Here is an 18,270-nt window from a genome sequence, read left to right as displayed (position 1 = left end):
TGGTGGAATGAGACAGACATCGTTACCCTATGTACATGTATGATTACATGAATGTTATGCATCTATATCATGTGCAGCCATAGAAATGAAATGAAGTACCCCATTGTGTACAATAAATCAAAATGCAGAATGTAAAAAATAAAAAAAATTTAAAAATAAGTGGGCTTCCACTTAAAAAACTTCTCCAGAGCAAAGGAAATGACAATGAGTAGGAAGAGAAAGACTGCAGAAGAGAGAAAATTGTTGCCAGCAGCAACTCTGACAGGGGATCATTATCCAGTTACCACCACTGCCCCATTTCTGAATGTGGCCACTGCCATTTGGGGACACTGGTCAGAGCTTGGGGATCCATTGTTGAAGTACCTGCATGTTTGAGTGCACCTGGGGTCTTCCTACGGGGTGTGCTGATAGCCACCATCTTGCTGCAGAGGCAGGATAGAGGCAGGCTCTTCCTAGCTCATCTAGTCCTGAGATTTACAGGGCAGATGGGGCTGGCTATAGTGAGTCAGACGGTTGGCAAAGTTTGTGAGGGTATCTTGCTGTTGGTTCACCCAGCCAGCAGGTCCAGCACCCACTGTGTTTTTGGGACCCATTTGAGGCAGAATTTGCTGGGCCCTTTCACCAGCCCATTTCCTGGTGCCAGCCCAATACCAAACTCCATCCCCAGTCTGCAATTCAGCAATTCCCTGGTCCCACCAGGGCCGGCATCAGTCCAGCACCCAGCAGGACCCTCCAGTGCCCCAATCCCCAGTCTCCCAATAACCCCCTATACACCAACCTGACACAGCACTCACAGCTATGGGGTCAACCCACAACTCTGAGTACCTGGTCCTAATCTGACCAATACAGAACAGGCACAGGCACACAGGTTCTGACACTAGACCTCAGGAATAGCTGGAAGAGAAGTGCCTAACATGTTAATAGGAGATATTTGGTTAAAGTTGTATATTGTTTACATTGGGTGCTGTTAATATTGATCTCCCCCTTAAATGTGAAGTACTAGAAATCTTCATGGACACTGAGTCTTCAGGTTAGAAACTGTACTACCTCAGATTCACACTGCTAAATGGGAAGACACATAAAAAAAAAACACAAGAAAGGAAAGGAACATAGCTCTCCAAAACACCGAGAGCTCCAATAATAGAATCCATTGACAACACAGTAGAAGTGTCAAAGGAGTTCAGAGCGTATATAGTTAAACTGACTTATGACAGAAAGGATAGTGTAAAGAGTGAAACCAGAGATAAATTTCAGGAGGTGAAAGATCACTTCAATAAAGAGATAGAGATTATGAAAAGAAATCAAGCAAAAATCCTCAAAATGAAAGAATCAGTAAACCAAGTTAAAAATTCAATGGAAAGTATCACCAATAGACTAGACCAATTGGAAGACAAAACCTCAGGTAATGAAGACAAAATATATAGTCTTGAAAACAGAGTTGACCACATAGAGAAGATGGCAAGAAACCAAGAACAAAACTTTCAAGAATTATGGGATAAAATGAAAAATTTAAGATTGATCAGAATAGAGGAAGGTGTGGAGATAAAAACCAAAGAAAGGCACAATCTTTTCAATAAAATTATACCAGAAAATTTCCCAAACCGAATAAAGGAAATGGAAAATCAAATACAGGAGGCTCACAGGACCCCAAATGTACAAAATTACAACAGACCCATACCAAGTTACATTATAATGAAATTGCTTAACACGCAGAATAAGAATAGAATTTCAAGGCCACAAGAGAAAAGTATCAGATTACATGTCAGGGAAAACCAATTTGGATCTCAGCTGTTTCTCCACCCAGCCCCTCAATATTAGGAGGTCATGGAACGACATATTTCAAGCTCTGAGAGAAAATGGATACCAACCAAGAATTTTATATCCAGCAAAATTAAGCTTCAGATTTGAAGATGAAATAAAAACATTCTATGATAAACAGAAGTTAAAAGAATTCACAACAAGAAAGCCTACACTACAGAACATACTCAGCAAAATATTCCATAAGGAGGAAATGAATAAAAAAAAATGAAAACCAGAAAATGGAGGAAATACATTAAAGGAAAAGACTCAAAAGGGAAAGTAAGTCAAACTAAAAAAAAAAAAAAAAAAAGAAATAAACCAAAATGAACAGGAATGTAAATCATATTTCAATAATTACCCTGAATGTTAATGACCCAAAGTCATCAATCAAAAGACATAGATTGGCAGATTGGATTAAAAAACAAGACCCAACAATATGTCTCCAAGAGACTCACCTCAAAGGCCAACACATCCATAGACAGATGGTGAAAAGATGGGAAAAACATATCACTCACACAGACCATGTAAACAAACAGGGGTTTCCATCTTCATATCAGATACAGTGAACTTCAAGTCAAAGTTAGTCAAAAGTGACAAAGAAGGAAATTTCATACTTTTGAAGGGACATAACAATCAACAAGACAATAACAGTCATAAATATTTATGACCTAACAAATTGAGCATCTAACCAAACCAACCCTTCCTAATTTCAAGAATTGAATAGATCAAAACACAACAATCCTGGGTGACTTAACACACCTCTCTCACTATGGATCAATCTTCCGAACAAAAACTAAACAAAGAGACTGTAAAACTAAAGAATGCAATCAATATTTGGATTTAATGGAAATATATATATATATATATATTTCATCCATCGATGAGCAAATACACTTTCTTCTCAGCAGCAAATGAATCCTTCTCTAAAACTGACCATATCTAAGTCCCAAAGCAATGCTTAGCAAATACAAAAAAAAAATTAAGATACTACTCTGCATTATATTAGATAATAGTGGAATGAAATTAGACATCAACAATAAAATAAAAAATAGAAGTCATTCAAACACCTACAGACTAAATAATACACATTGAATGACAAATGGATAGCAGAAGAAATCAAAGATGAAATAAAAAAAATACTTAGGGGTAAATAAGCACACAGATACAATGTATCAAAATCCCTAGGACACTATGAAGGTAGTGCCTTGAGTTCATACATTGAAAGAATAAAAAGTCAATAAATGAATGACTTAAAAGTATATCTCAAAGCCCTAGATAAAGAAGAAAAATCAACATCAAAAGCAGAAGAAGACAGGAATAATTAAAATGAGACAAGAAATCAATGAAATTGAAACAAAAGAAATAATTCAAAAAACTGACAAAACAAAAAGTTGGTTCTTTGAAATAAATAAATATAATAGATAAACCCTTAGCCACACTAATGAAGAGAAAGAGAAAATTCAAAGTACTAAAATTTGTGATAAAAAAGGAAATATCATGATAGAAACTACTGAAATACAGAAGTCAATTAGAAACTATTTTGAAAATTTTTACTGAAATTAAATAGAAAATCCCAAAGACATTAACAAATTTCTAGAGACATATGATCTACCCAAACTGAAGCAGGAGGTCATACACAATTTAAACAGATCAATTTCAAGCAATGAAAGAGAAGACACTATCAAAAGCCTACCAACTAAGAAAAACCGAGGACTAGATTAATTCTCAGTTGAGTTCTACAAGACCTTCAAAAAAAATTAACAGCAATATACCTCAAATTATTGAATAAAATAGAAAAGGAGGGAATCCTTCCAAACTCATTCTATGAGGCTAGTATCACCCTGATACCAAAACCAAAGACACATCAAGGAAAGAAAACTTCAGACCAATATTCCTGATGAACATAGATGCAAAAATTCTCAATAAAATTCTGGGAAATCACATACAAAATCGTATTAAAAAGATAGTGCACCATTATCAAGTAGGGTTCGTCACAGGATTGCAGGGTTGGTTCAACATATGAAAATCAATAAGTGTAATTCGTCACATCAATAGATGTAAAAACAAGAACCATATGATCATCTCAGATGCAGAAAAAGCATTTGACTAAATATAGCAACGCTTCACATTCAAAACTAGAAAAACTAGGGATGGTAGGAACATACTTCAACATTGCAAAAGCTATCTATGTGAACTCAAGGCCAACATCATTCTAAACGGAGAAGAATTGAAAGCATTTCCTCTAAAAACCAGGGCAAGAAGGGATGACATCTTTCACCACTTCTATTCAACCTAGTCCTTCAAACTCTAGCCAGAGCAATCAAACAGATGAAAGAAATTAAAGGGATGCGAATAGAAAAAGAAGAACTCAAACTATCCCTATTTGCACATGACATGATTCTATATTTAGAATATCTAAAAATTTCACCACAAAACTTCTAGAACTCATAAATGAATTCAGCAAAGCAGCAGGATATACAATCAATACCCATAAATCAAATGCATTCTTATACATAAGCAATGAATCTGCTGCAAGAGAAGTTAGGAAACCCATTCCATTCACAATAGTATACAAAAAATAAAATACTTGGGTATCAGTCTAACAAAAGAGGTGAAAGACCTCCACAATGAAAACTACAGAACTCTAAAGAAAGAAATTGAAGAAGACATTAGAAGATGGAAAGGTCTCAAGCTCTTGGATAGGCAGAATTAATATTGTCAAAATGGCCATACTTCCAAAAGTGCTATGCAGATTCAAGGCAATGCCAATTAAAATCCCAATGATATTATTCATAGAACTAGAAGAAGAAATCATTTGGAAAAATAAGAGACCCAGAATAGCTAAAGTCATCCTTAACAAGAAAAGTGAAGTGGGAGGCATCACAATACCAGACCTTCAATTGTAATACACAGTCATCGTAACAAAAATGGCATGGTTTTAGCATCAAATCAGACATGAAGACCAAAAGTACAGAATAGAAAACAGACAGACAAACCCACATTAATACAGTTATCTCATACTAGACAAAGCGCCAAAAGCATTCATTGGAGAAAAGATAGCCTCTTCAACAAATGGTGCTGGGAAAACTGGAAATCCATATGTAACAAAATGAAATTAAACCCTGATCTCTCACCCTCTATAAAACTCAATCCAAAGTGGATCAAAGACTTAGACACTATAACTGCACCTAAAAGAAGAAAAAGCAGGCTCAAATCTTCATCATGTCAGCTTAGGACTTGACTTCCTTAACAAGACTCCTAAAGTGCAAGAAGTAAAATTAAGAATAAATGAATGAGATGGATTCAAACTAAAAAACTTTTTCTCGGCAAAAGAAAATCAATAATGTGAAGAGAGAGCCTACAGACTGGGAGAAATCATGCACCTCAGATAAAGCATCAATCTCTAAGATATATAAAGAACTTTAAAGAAAAAAAAAAACAACAAATAACTTAATCAATAAATGGGTTAAGGAACTGAAGAACTCCTTCACAGAAGATATACAGTTGATCAACAAATATATGAAAAAATGTTCAACATCTCTAGTAATTAGAGAAATGCAAATCAAAACTACTCTAAGAGTTCATCTCACTCCAATCGGAATGGCAATTATCAAGAATACAAGCAACAATAAATGTTGGGGGGGATGTGGGGAAAAAGGTACCCTCATAAATTGCTGGTGGGACTGCAAATTGGTGCAACTATTATGGATAGTGGTGTGGAGATTCATCAGAAAACTTGGAATAGAACCATGATTTAACTAAGCAATCCCATTCCTTGATTTATACCCAAAGTATTTAAAATCAGCATACTACAATGAAGCAGTCACATTGATGTTAATAGCAGCTCAATTCACAATAGCTAAACTATGGAACCAACCTAGATGCCCTTCAACAGATGAATGGAAAAAGAAAATGTAGTACATATGCCCAATGGAATACAACACAGCCTTAAAAAAGAATGAAATTATGGCATTTGCCAGTAAATGAGTGGAGCTGGAGAATATCATGCTAAGTGAAATAAGCCAATTCCAAAGAACCAAAGGTGTAATGTTTTCTGTGATATGCAGATGGTAATTCACAATAAGGGGCAAGGTAGGGAAGAATAGAGGTACTTTGCATTGGGCAGGGGGGCATGGGAATAGGAAATATAATCAAATGAATCAGACATTATTACCCTATCTACATATATGATTGCATAAACAGTTTGATTAGACACCATGTAAAGCCAGAAAAATGAGAAGTTACACTCCATTTGTGTACGATGTGTCAAAATGCATTCTACTGTCATGTATAACTAATTAGAACCAAAAAATGATGAAGAAAAAAGTTGACAGAAGAAAAAGCAATATAATAAACACTCTATGACTGAAAAAACTATACTAAAATTTTACTTCACTCACAATGGCAATTATGAAGAATATGAATAATAATAAATGCTAGTAAGGATGTGGGGGGAAATGTACACTCAGACATTATTGGCATGAATGCAAATCAGAACAACCACTCTGGAAAGCAATATGCAACTTCCTCAAAAAACTAAGAATGAAACCAACATACCTATCCTACTCCTATGAACTTGTCCAAAGAAATAAAATCACCATATCATAGTATTTATAAGCAACCCAATTTACAATAGTCAAATTATGGAATCAGCCTAGATTTTTTTAGACGAATGAATTAAGAAAAAGTCAATTTAAGGATGTTCATCAGAAAAATTGTAAGTATGTGAGGTGTTATACATTTAATACCCTTGATTTACTTATTCAGCAGTATTTTCTATACCTTATTCCCACCTATGTTATCTAAATCAATATTTCCACCGGGATATTTGCTTGTACTGCTTTTCTTAGCTTCTTAACTATAGACACTTTATTAGCAGTTGACCTTTCCTTGGTTTCTGTGATAAATGGGTTTCTAGTGCATGACCTCTCTTTCATTCACAACTCTTTCTTGAATTTCCCTAGATTTGGAGCTTTCTTTTGGGCTGTCTAATCCTGCATCTTTACTTCTCACTTCACACACCAGGAAAACTTGCATACTATCATGGATGTGACTATTATGCACATACAAATGACTCATAAAACTAAAGGATCTTGAGTAAGTCTACGTCCAGTCTGGAGACATGAGCCAAACAACAGGTCTTCCTAGGAGAGTATGATATAAAAAGCTGTTAGACCAAGAATACAAGCAGTTAAAATGTAGAGAGGAACTCAATTTGATACTTTATTGCTGTGGAGAAGTAGTCAAGGATGACATATCTTCAAAAAAGCATTGTGTCCTCTGATTAATAGATTGGGAATTATTGTGCTAATATTAACAATGCTCTTTTGGTCTTTTAAATATTGGGAAAGAAGGTAGATATCATGTTGTGTCCCAGTAGAAAAAGAGCAGAGCATGAGGAAACATTTGCAAGAAATGGATGTCTTCATAACATGATTGTGGTGATGGATTTATGGGTGTATGCCTTTGTGCATGCACATAAATTAAATTCATTAAATATGCACAGTTCTTTATATCATTATATCTCAATAAAGCTGATGACTACAAACCTCATTCTACAGTCTGGATAAAGAGAACTCTCTGGAGCACAGTGGTAATTGAGTGATCTTCACCTAGTGGTGAAGGGCTTGAAAAATCTGGGCCACAGAGATACTATGAGGCCATCCTCTAAGAGCACTTGGGAGCCTATGGGTATAGGAGCCTGCCTAGAGATAATTGGACAAAAGCCCAAGAGAACCAGTACTTCAGTGTCCACGTGCTTCCCATACTGAAAAAGCTTAACCTTTGTACCCATTTAAGGAGAAATGCTCAAAGAAATCTCACCTATTATCATAAGGAGTGTGTTGAAGAGTGAGTTTGAAATTCAGAGGTAGTAAATTTTTTTTAATTTATTTTCATTGTAAACAAATGGGATACATGTTGTTTCTGTTTGTACATGGAGTAACAGCATACCATTTGCATATTCATACATTTACATAGGGTAATGATGTCTGATTCATTCCGTTATTTTTTTCCTTTCCCCCCACCCCTCCCACCTCTCTTTTCCCTCTATACAGTCCCTCCTTCCTCCATTCTTGCCCCCCTCCCACTCCCCATTATGTGTCATCATCCGCTTATCAGTGAGATCATTCATCTTTTGGATTTTTGAGATTGGCTTATCTCACTTAGCATGATATTCTCCAATTTCATCCATTTGCCTGCAAATGCCATAATTTTATTATTCTCTATAGCTGAGTAATATTCCATTGTATATATATATACCACAGTTTCTTTATCCATTCATCAATTGAAGGGCATCTAGGTTGGTTCCATAGTCTGGCTATTGTGAATTGAGCAGCTATGAACATTGATGTGACTTTATCTCTGTAGTATGCTGATTTTAAGCCATTTGGGTATAGGCCGAGGAGTGGGATAGCTGGGTCAAATGGAGGGTCCATTCCAAGTTTTCTAAGGAATCTCCAGACTGCTTTCCAGAGTGTCTGCACTAATTTGCAGTCGCACCAGCAATGCATGAGTGTACCTTTTTCCCTACATCCTCTCCAATACCTATTGTTGCTTGTATTCTTGATAATCACCATTCAAATTGGGGTGAGATGGAATCTTAGTGTAGTTTTGATTTGCATTTCTCTTATTACTAAAGATGGTGAACATTTTTTCGTAAGTTTGTTGATTGCTTGTAGATCTTCTTCTGTGAAGTGTCTGTTCATATCCTTAGCCCATTTGTTGATCAGGTTATTTGTATTCTTGGTGTAGAGTTTTTTGAGTTCTTTATATATTCTGGAAATTAGCGCTCTATCTGAAGTATGATTGGCAAAGATTTTCTCCCACTCTGTAGGCTCTCTCTTCACATTACTGATAGTTTCCTTGGTTGAGAGAAAGCTATTTAGTTTGAATCTGTCCCAGTTATTGACTCTTGCTCTTATTTCTTATGCTATGGGAGTCCTGTTAAGGAAGTCTGATCCTAAGCCAACAAGGTGAAGATTGGACCTACTTTTTCTTCTATAAGATGCAGGGTCTCTGGTCTGATTTCAAGGTCCTTGATCCATTGTGAGTTGAGTTTTGTGCAGGGTGAGAGACAGGGGTTTAGTTTCATTCTGTTGCATATGGATTTCCAGTTTTCCCAGCACCATTTGTTGAAGAGGCTATCTTTTCTCCATTGCATATTTTTGGCACCTTTGTCTAGTATGAGAAAATTGTATTTATTTGGGTTTGTGTCCGTGTCCTCTATTCTGTACCATTGATCTACCTGTCTATTTTGGTGCCAAAATCATACTGTTTTTGTTACTATTGCTTTGTAGTATAGTTGAAGTTCTGGTATTGTGATACCCCCTGTTTCATTCTTCCTGCTAAGGACTGCTTTAGCTATTCTGGTTTCTTATTCTTCCAGATGAATTTCACGATTGCTTGCTCTATTTCTGTGAGGTACATCATTGGAATTTTAATTGGAATTGCATTGAATCTGTATAGCACTTTTCGTAGTATGGCCTTTTTGACAATATTAATTCTGCCTATCCAAGAACATGGGAGACCTTTCCATCTTCTAAGGTCTTCCTTAATTTCTTTCTTCAATGTTTTGTAGTTTTCATTGTAGAGATCTTTTACCTCTTTGGTTAGATTGATGCCCAAGTATTTTATTTTTTTTTTTGAGGCTATTGCAAATGGAGTTGTTTTACTCATTTCCCTTTCAGCTGTTTCATCGCTTGCATATAAAAATGCTGTAGATTTATGCGTGTTGATTTTATAGCCTGCTATTTTGCTGAATTCATTGATGAGGTCTAGAAGTTTTCTGGAGGAGGTTTTTGGAACCTCTAAATATAGAATTATGTCATCCGCAAAAGTGACAGCTTAAGTTCCTCTTTTCCTATTCGTATCCCTTTAATTTCTTTGGTCTGTCTAATTGCTCTGGCTAGAGTTTCAAGGGCAATGTTGAATAGAAGTGATGAAAGAGGACATCCCTGTCTTGTTCCCATTTTTAAAGGGAATGGTTTCAGTTTTTCTCCATTAAGAATGATGTTGGCCATGGGCTTAGCATAAATAGCCTTTAAAATGTTCAGGTATGTTCCTACTATCCCTATTTTTTCTAGTGTTTTGAGCATGAAGGGGTGTTATATTTTGTCAAACACTTTTTCTGCGTCAATTGAAATTACCATATGATTCTTATCCTTAAGTCTATTGACATGGTGGATTACGTTTATTGATTTACGAATGTTGAACCATCCCTGCATTCTAGGGATGAACCCCACTTGATCGTGGTGCACAATTTTCTTAATATGTATTTTGATACGATTTGCCAATATTTTGTTAAGGATCTTTGCATCTAATTCATCAAGAATATTTGTCTAAAATTTTCTTGCCTTGATGTGTCTTTTCCTGGTTTGGGTATGAGGGTGATATTAGCTTCATAGAATGAGTTTAGTAGGGTACCCTCCTTTTCTATTCCCTGGAATAGAAAATTGAATGAGAAGTGTTGGAATGAGTTCTTCTTTGAAGGTCTTGTAGAACTCACCTGAGAATCCGTCTGGTCCTGGGCTTTTCTTGGATGGTAGATTTTTAATGGCTTCTTCTATTTCATTGCTTGATATTGATCTGTTTAAATCGTGTATGTCCTCCTCGTTCAGTTTGGGAGGAGCATATGTCTCTAGAAATTTGTCCATGTCTTCGGTAGTTTCTATTTTGTTGGAATACAGATTTTCAAAGTAGCTTCTCATTATGTTCTGTATTTCAGTGGTGTCTGTCATGATATTTCCTTTTGCATCATGTATTTTAGTAATTTGAGTCTTCTCTCTCCTCTTTGTTAGTGTGAATAAGGGTTTGTCTATTTTGTTTACTTTCTCAAAGAACCAACTTTTTGTTTTGTCAAATTTTTGAATAGTTTCTTTTGTTTCAATTTCATTGATTTCAGCTCTGATTTTAATTATTTCCTGTCTTCTACTACTTTTTCTCTCATTCTATTCTTCTTTTTCTAGGGCTTTGAGCTGTAATGTTAGGTCATTTAGTTGTTGACTTTTCATTCTTTTCTGGAATGCACTCCATGCAATGAATTTTCCTCTTAGTACCGCTTTCATAGTGTCCCAGAGATTTTGATATGTTGTATCATTGTTCTCATTGACCTCTAAGAATTTTTTAATCTCCTCCCTGATGTTTTTTGTTATCCATGTTTCATTCAATAGCATATTATATAGTCTCCAAGTGTTGGAGTAATTTCCTTTTTTTATTTTGTCATTGATTTCTACTCTCAGTCCATTGTGATCTGATAGAACACAAGGCAGTATGTCTATTTTTTTGCATTTCCTAAGGGCTGCTTTGTGGCATAACACAGGGTCTATTTTCTAGAAGGTTCCATGTGCTGCTGAGAAGAAAGTGTATCTGCTCGTTGATGGATGGAATATTCTATATATATCTATTAAGTCTAGGTTATTGATTGTGTTATTGAGTTCTATGGTTTCTTTGGTTGGATTTTGTTTGGAAGATCTATCTAGTGGTGACAGCGGTGCGTTAAAGTTGCCCAGAATTATTGTGTTGTGGTCTAGGTGATTCTTGAAATTGAGAAGGATTTGTTTGATGTACAGGGATGCACCATCGTTTGGGGCATAAATATTTACTATCGTTATGTCTTCCTGATTTATGTTTCCTTTAAGCAGTATGAAATGTCCTTCTTTATCTCTTCTGACTAACTTTGGCTTGAAGTCCACTTTATCTGCTATAAGGATGGAAACCCCTGCTTTTTTACTGAGTCCATGTGCGTGGTAGGTTTTTTCCCATCCTTTCACCTTTAGATCCAAGATGGAGGACTAAAGGGAGGCTGCGTTCCTCGTCGCTCTGTAAAGCCGGTTTCAAGCAGAGGATATCTGTTTCTCGGTGAGGCAGTTTTTGCTGCTTATCAATCCCCTGGTGTTTACCCATTTGTCTGCTGTGATGATCTGCAGTCTGCCAGCATATTGACGCCTTTTTTGAGAGCAGATTGCTCACTGTCAGGTGTCTATCATCCGCCATTTGCCTGCCTATTGCCTGTCCATCACCTGCCTTACTCCTATCCATCACCCAACGCTCGAGGTTCACCTCCCAATCGTCCAACAACAGTCAGCAAACTGATCGCCAACCACCAGTGGAGCACCAGCTGCCTGCTGTTGCCTGAAAGTTCACTGTTACAGTACCTGCAGGTTTGATTACACATGGCTGCCGCCATTTTGAGACAACAGCCAGGCCCTGTAGGACCCCTGGCTGGACTGATTGAGCCCTGTCTCCAGGATCCCTCAGCCCAACTGATCACTCCCTGCCTCTGGGGTCCTCACATCAACTAACTGCTCCCTGTCGCCAGGACCCCCAGATCAACGGACTGCGCCCTATCACCGGGACCCCAGACCAACTGATTGCACCCGGCCTCCAGGATCCCACAACCACACCAAACACATCGGACCTCCAGGACCCCTGCCGGACCAACTGCATCCCCTCTCCAGGACCTCCAGCTGACCACGTCCACCCCTGAGCTGCAGTTCCCCATTCGCCAACACATTTCAAAGCCAGAGCAGCCATCTTGGATAATCCTGGAAGCTGTACCTCTGATCTTTGGGTGGGGCAAATCCCATCCTGCTGGAGGCTTGAAGCTCATTGTCAGATACCTCTCATGCATCAGGCCACTGAACACTGGGAGGATTTGTTAGTATATGACTGTTATACAGTAGATTTTCTTTTTTCTCCTTTAAAAAAAAAATAAGCTTTTATTTCTTTACTTTTCTTGCTCTCTTTTCCTTTTGTTTACCTGTTCCCTCAGAGTCTCTTTCTCCCTTTTTTGCATGCTAACATCCGATTTCTTTTGATTATACTCTCACCCTTTCAATTTTCTAGAACTTCTGTATATTCGTTTCTTATCTCATTAACAGCCACATTCTACATCCCTCTGCATCCTCTTTGTCCTCCATTAGAAGCTGTAGACCTTATTGCAAACCTGTTTGTTTTACCAAAGATAATATTTGAACTCATTTTGTTTACTATGACAATTTTGTTATTGTTCCCATAGGGGCTATTCGGTCTAGGATTGCATAGTGTCTGATTTGGGCACTGCTAATATTGATCTCCCCTTAAAGAAAGGGTTTTGGAAACCTATAGGGCCACTATAAGCCTATAGGGGGAAATCTGCAATACCCCAGATCTGCATTGCTAGAGGGGAAGATACATGAACAACATGAAAAAACAAGGGAAGACAATGATCCAAACAAATCTAGATTCTATAGTAATAGAATCCAATGACAGTATGTTAGAAGAAATGTCAGAAAAGGACTTCAGATTATACATGATTAAGATGATTCACGAAGCAAAGGATGAGATAAAAGAGCAAATGCTGGCAATGAATGATAATACCAATAAGCTGAAAGAGCAACTGCAGGAAGCAAAAGATCATTTCAACAAAGAGAGATTCTCAAAAAAAAAAAAAAAAAACCAAACGGAAATCCTTGAAATGAAGGAGACAATAAACCAAATAAAATACTCAATGGAAAGCATCACCAACAGACTAGACCACTTGGAAGACAGAACCTCATACAATGAAGACAAAATATTGAATCTTGAAAATAAAGTGGCCCAAACAGAGAAGATGGTAAGAAATCATGAACAGAATCTCCAAGAACTATGGGACATCATGAAAAGACCAAATTTAAGAATTATTGGGTTTGAGGAAGGCACAGAGATACAAACCAAAGGAATGAACAACCTATTCAATGAAATAATATCAGAAAATTTCCCAAACCTGAAGAATGAAATGGAAAATCAAATACAAGAGGCTTACAGAACACCAAATGCACAGAATCACAACAGGTCTACACCAAGGCACATTATAATGAAAATGCCTAACATTCAAAATAAAGACAGGATTTTGAAGGCCGTGAGAGAAAAGCATCAGATTACATATAGGGGGAGACCAATATGAATAGCAGCATACTTCTCAACCCAGACTCTAAAAGCTAAAAGGGCCTGGACCAACATATTTCAAGCTCTGAAAGAACATGGTTGCCAACCAAGAATCCTATGCCCAGCAAAACTAACCTTCAGATTTGAAGATGAAATAAAATCCTTCCATGATAAACAAAAGTCTAAAGAATTTACAAATAGAAAGCCTGCACTACAGAATGTTCTCAGCAAAATATTCCATGAGGAAGAAATGAAAACAACAATGTAGGTCAGCAAAGGGAGGAACTACCTTAGAGAAAAACCACTCAAAGGAGAAACCAAGCCAACTTAAAAACCAAAAATAAGCCAAATGACTGGGAATACAAATCATTTCTCAATAATAACCCTGAACATTAATGACCTAAACTCATCAATCTAAAGACATAGACTGGCACAATGGATTAAAAAGAAAGTCCCACCAGTATGCTGCCTGCAAGAGACTCATTTCATAGAAAAAGACATCCAGAGGTAGTAAATTTTTAACTGGGCAGTCACCCTCCTCACTTCCAGAGCCTCTTAGTAGACATAGATCTTCTGGAAAACAGTAACTAGTGTCCTAGCTGAGGCATTTACTAATCATATAACCAGGGAAAACGTCCTCAGCCTGTATGAAACAGTTTCAGCAACTGCTGAATATGAATAATTACTACATGCATTTAAATTTCATTTGCATAGAATAACTTTTCTTATCCTTTCACTTTTAATCTACATATGTCCTCATCTGTAAAGTGAGTCTCCTATCGACAGCATATAGCTAGGTCTTGTTTTTTTCTATTTTTTATCCATTTAACCATTTGATGTCTTCGAATTAGAGAATATAGTCCATTTGCATTCAAGGTAGAAATATGAACTATTGCTGTTTTTAAAATTGTTTGCTGATTTTTCTGTAGATGATCTGTTCCTTTCCTCCTCCCTCGTTGTGTTTCTTTGTGAAGAGATGATTTTTCTCTGCTGGTTTTTATGTCCAACTTAGTATTTTCTTAGAGACTTTTAAGAACTGAAATAGACCCTATTCATTATTACATTTTCCCTGATCACACCTATGAGTGCTTCTGCAAAGATTTTACTGATCTGGTCTCACTTATCTTTGATCTAGAACATTTTTCTGTGTGCTTTTAAAGAAATCCAAAAATATCTAACAGTAGGTAGACTGCACCAAAGCTCACCTGAAACGTAATCCTCTTCTTTCTGACTATAAAGAATTGGTCATCAATTTTTCTTAGCTTTCCAGACCGTATAATCCCTATTCAGGCTCCTTAAAACTCTTATTTATTTATTTTTTAATCACTAATTTCTGATGGAGAATTGAAAGATGTGAAACAGTTAATTAAGCATATGTTATGAATGTACAGTTTTACTGTCTTTTCCAATAACTGGAGATCCAAACTATTGAACAACTAAATATCAGAGAAACCTGAAAGGGAGTCTATTCCATTTTCAGAGTCATCTAAACTGTTTTTAAAAATTTTCATTCTGTCAAGTCTATTTCTCTTAAAATTCTGCTCATTGGTCTAGTTCTTGGTAGTGGAAATGCAGAGTTGAGTCGATCTAAGTTACTTTCACATGCAAAAAGAAAGTAAAATATGTAGAGACATAAGTGTAAGGAGATCTCAGTGGAGAGTTTGGGGAACAAATTCAATCACACGTAATCATAACTTGGAGGCACCATATAAGGAAGTCACCAGCAGTCAGTTACAAAAGATGCACATTTTTTAGTAGGTAGTGTTGGAGAAATTTGCTCCAGGAAGGGAAAAATGAAATGAGAGCACCATAAAAAGGTAGCTTCCAGGTGGGTTAAAATCCAAAAGTGAAAAATGAAATTTAAAAACTACTATGTAAAGTATAAAGTATTTTTGATAACACTTAATTTCCAATAAACCACAAAATCACAAATGAGTTTCGAATTTATCTTCTATTACATGCACTAGGCACAAAGGTAAACAAGTGACAGTTTAGAAGACACTATCTCTGTCTGAAAATGATGAGGGAATTTATGAAGACGACAAAATAAACTCCTACAAACCACTAAGAAGAAAGAAAGCACCTTTGGAAAATAAGTAGAGCATACGGAAGAGAAAACTGAAAAGGTAATGTAGTAGAAGAAATAAAAAATGTTCAGACTCATTAGTTATACCAACGAATAAATCACAACAAGATATCACTTTTTGCTTACCGCTTACAATAGAAGGCTGTATAATAAAAAGATTTGGCACTGAAGTGAAACTATAAGAACTGCAGTTTTAGGGTTTAGACTGGTACAGACATTCTGGGCTAGTAACCCAACAGAACTTGGAGAACTGGATATACACTAACCCTGCATTCCAGCAATTCAGATCTTGAGCTGACGCTCACTGAAGTCCATAGGAAACATTATTCATTGCGATGGTGTTATGGTAAAGAAAAGCCACAGAAAGACATGTGTGCATCACTGAGAAAATGAAAGGGCAAAATCTAGGATATGTGGCACCTGGACAATCAGACATAGGAAGACTAGGAATTCATTGTATTCCTTCCTCCTCATTCATGGCTTTCATACGGTCATTAGAAATCTAAATGAATGTGTTATACCAAAGGTGGACTTGCCTATACAAATCACATAAGTGGAAAACATTTTATAAAGTGGTGTAGCTTATTATTGAATAACCCTCACCTACAATTCTTAAAACCGAAGTGTTGTGGGTTACTGATGTTTTGCAATATTTGTACATTGAGATATCTTGGGGATAGGACCCAAATCTGAACATGAAATTCACATGTATTTTATATGTACCTAATACACATAACCTGAAAGATAATTTTAGAGATTATTTTTAATACTTTTCTGCATGAAATAAACTTCCATGAGATAGAATTTTCCACTTTTAAGTGTTCAAACAAGATTCTAATGGAGGATTCCTGATTTCAGCTTTTCTGATTAGGAGTACTCAACATGTAAAATGACCACGTGCTAGGACCCTTGTGGATTGAAATGGGATGGTTGCAAAGCAGAAAAGATAAATTATAAGAAGGCTATGAGTGACAGATGAGAATGAAAATAGATAAGAGAGACAGGAAAAATGTATCAATGAACATGTTAAACAAAATTTAAAATCAGAAAATACTCTGCATGAAAAATGATAGCATAATAGAACCAGAGGAGCATATTGAGATAATTCCCTACTCTTAAGGAAAAACGTATGTGAAGACATCAAATGTGCTCTTCCCCAAGCTAGAATTATTGAAAGACAAATGTCCACGGACGTTAAGTTTTTGCTTCATTGGGCTTTTGTCCTTTCTCCCAGTAGCCAAGACCTAAGGGACCTCCACACATTCTGCAGCTGGTGAGTACAGTCCCTGTCCTTAGCCCTTTCTTTTTGGCACCTTCACTAGGAAAAACCATATGCCACAGTAAAGGTCAAAGAGGGATAAACAAAATGAAGAGGAGTACATTCCCAAATCTAAAGACACAGTTCTTCATAATGTCCTATTATCTTTGACATTTGCCTGTAATTTGCTTTCTTTCTTTCTTTCTTTCTTTCTTTCTTTCTTTCTTTCTTTCTTTCTTTCTTTCTTTCTTTCTTTCTTTCTTTCTTTCTTTCTTTCTTTCTTTCTTTCTTTCTTTCTTTCTTTCTTTCTTTCTTTCTTTCTTTCTTTCTTTCTTTCTGCCAGGAACATGAGCTTCATGTTGGTTATACTCAGCAACCACTTTGAAACCAAGAGTATAAAAACCACGCAGTAATTCTGGGGACCAAGAGCAACAATGGATTCTATGGCTTTCTCTTTTCATTGAGCAGTTTTTGCAGGCTCATCTATTCACCCCAGATTTCTTGTTTCACACACTTAAACGTTTTTTAGCTTTAAATTTACCTACTTGCAACTAGACAGGCACATGCCTGTAGCCCAGAAAGTGGGGACGTTGAGGCAGAAGGATCAATTAAGCCCAGGAATTTGAGACCAACCTGGGCAACATAAGACTCTATCTTTAATTAATTAATTAATATTAAAATTAAATGAATTAATATAATTCCAACTTCATAACCAGGAATAAATCAATCACTTCTACAATAATCCATGAATTCATCCTAGGTTTTCTTTCTTATTGATCTTCTTAATCTAAAACTTTATTCATGCAAGACAAGAAATTTGGGGTAAGATATGTGTGTGTTTTGTGTTGAGATATAAGGGTAATGAATTAATATTATATAAATTAGGAACTAAGTAAATGAAATAATATTTTAATACAAACAATTAAAAGCATTGTATTTATCCCAAGTGGAATTCAACAAACATTCCAGGAGATCAAAATGTCAATAGTGACGATGATGGAAGGAGACCATCCTTCTTAGTAAATAAATACTTTTATTAAGAAAATGCTAATTGTGTTCCATTTTAGTATATACCAATTACACAATCTTTCTGCTGAGAGCTATAGTAAAGAGATAAAGTTGTAAGAATTTACATTCAAGTATTTAACAAAATTCAATGTTTTCAGTGATACGATAGAACTACTCAGTCTACTTCAAGTGCTAACAGAGGTTTAATACTAAC

Source organism: Sciurus vulgaris (genome assembly GCF_902686455.1).
Source record: "Sciurus vulgaris genome assembly, chromosome: 10".
Taxonomy (NCBI): domain Eukaryota; kingdom Metazoa; phylum Chordata; class Mammalia; order Rodentia; family Sciuridae; genus Sciurus; species Sciurus vulgaris.
Note: the sequence above shows the minus strand (reverse complement) of the source record.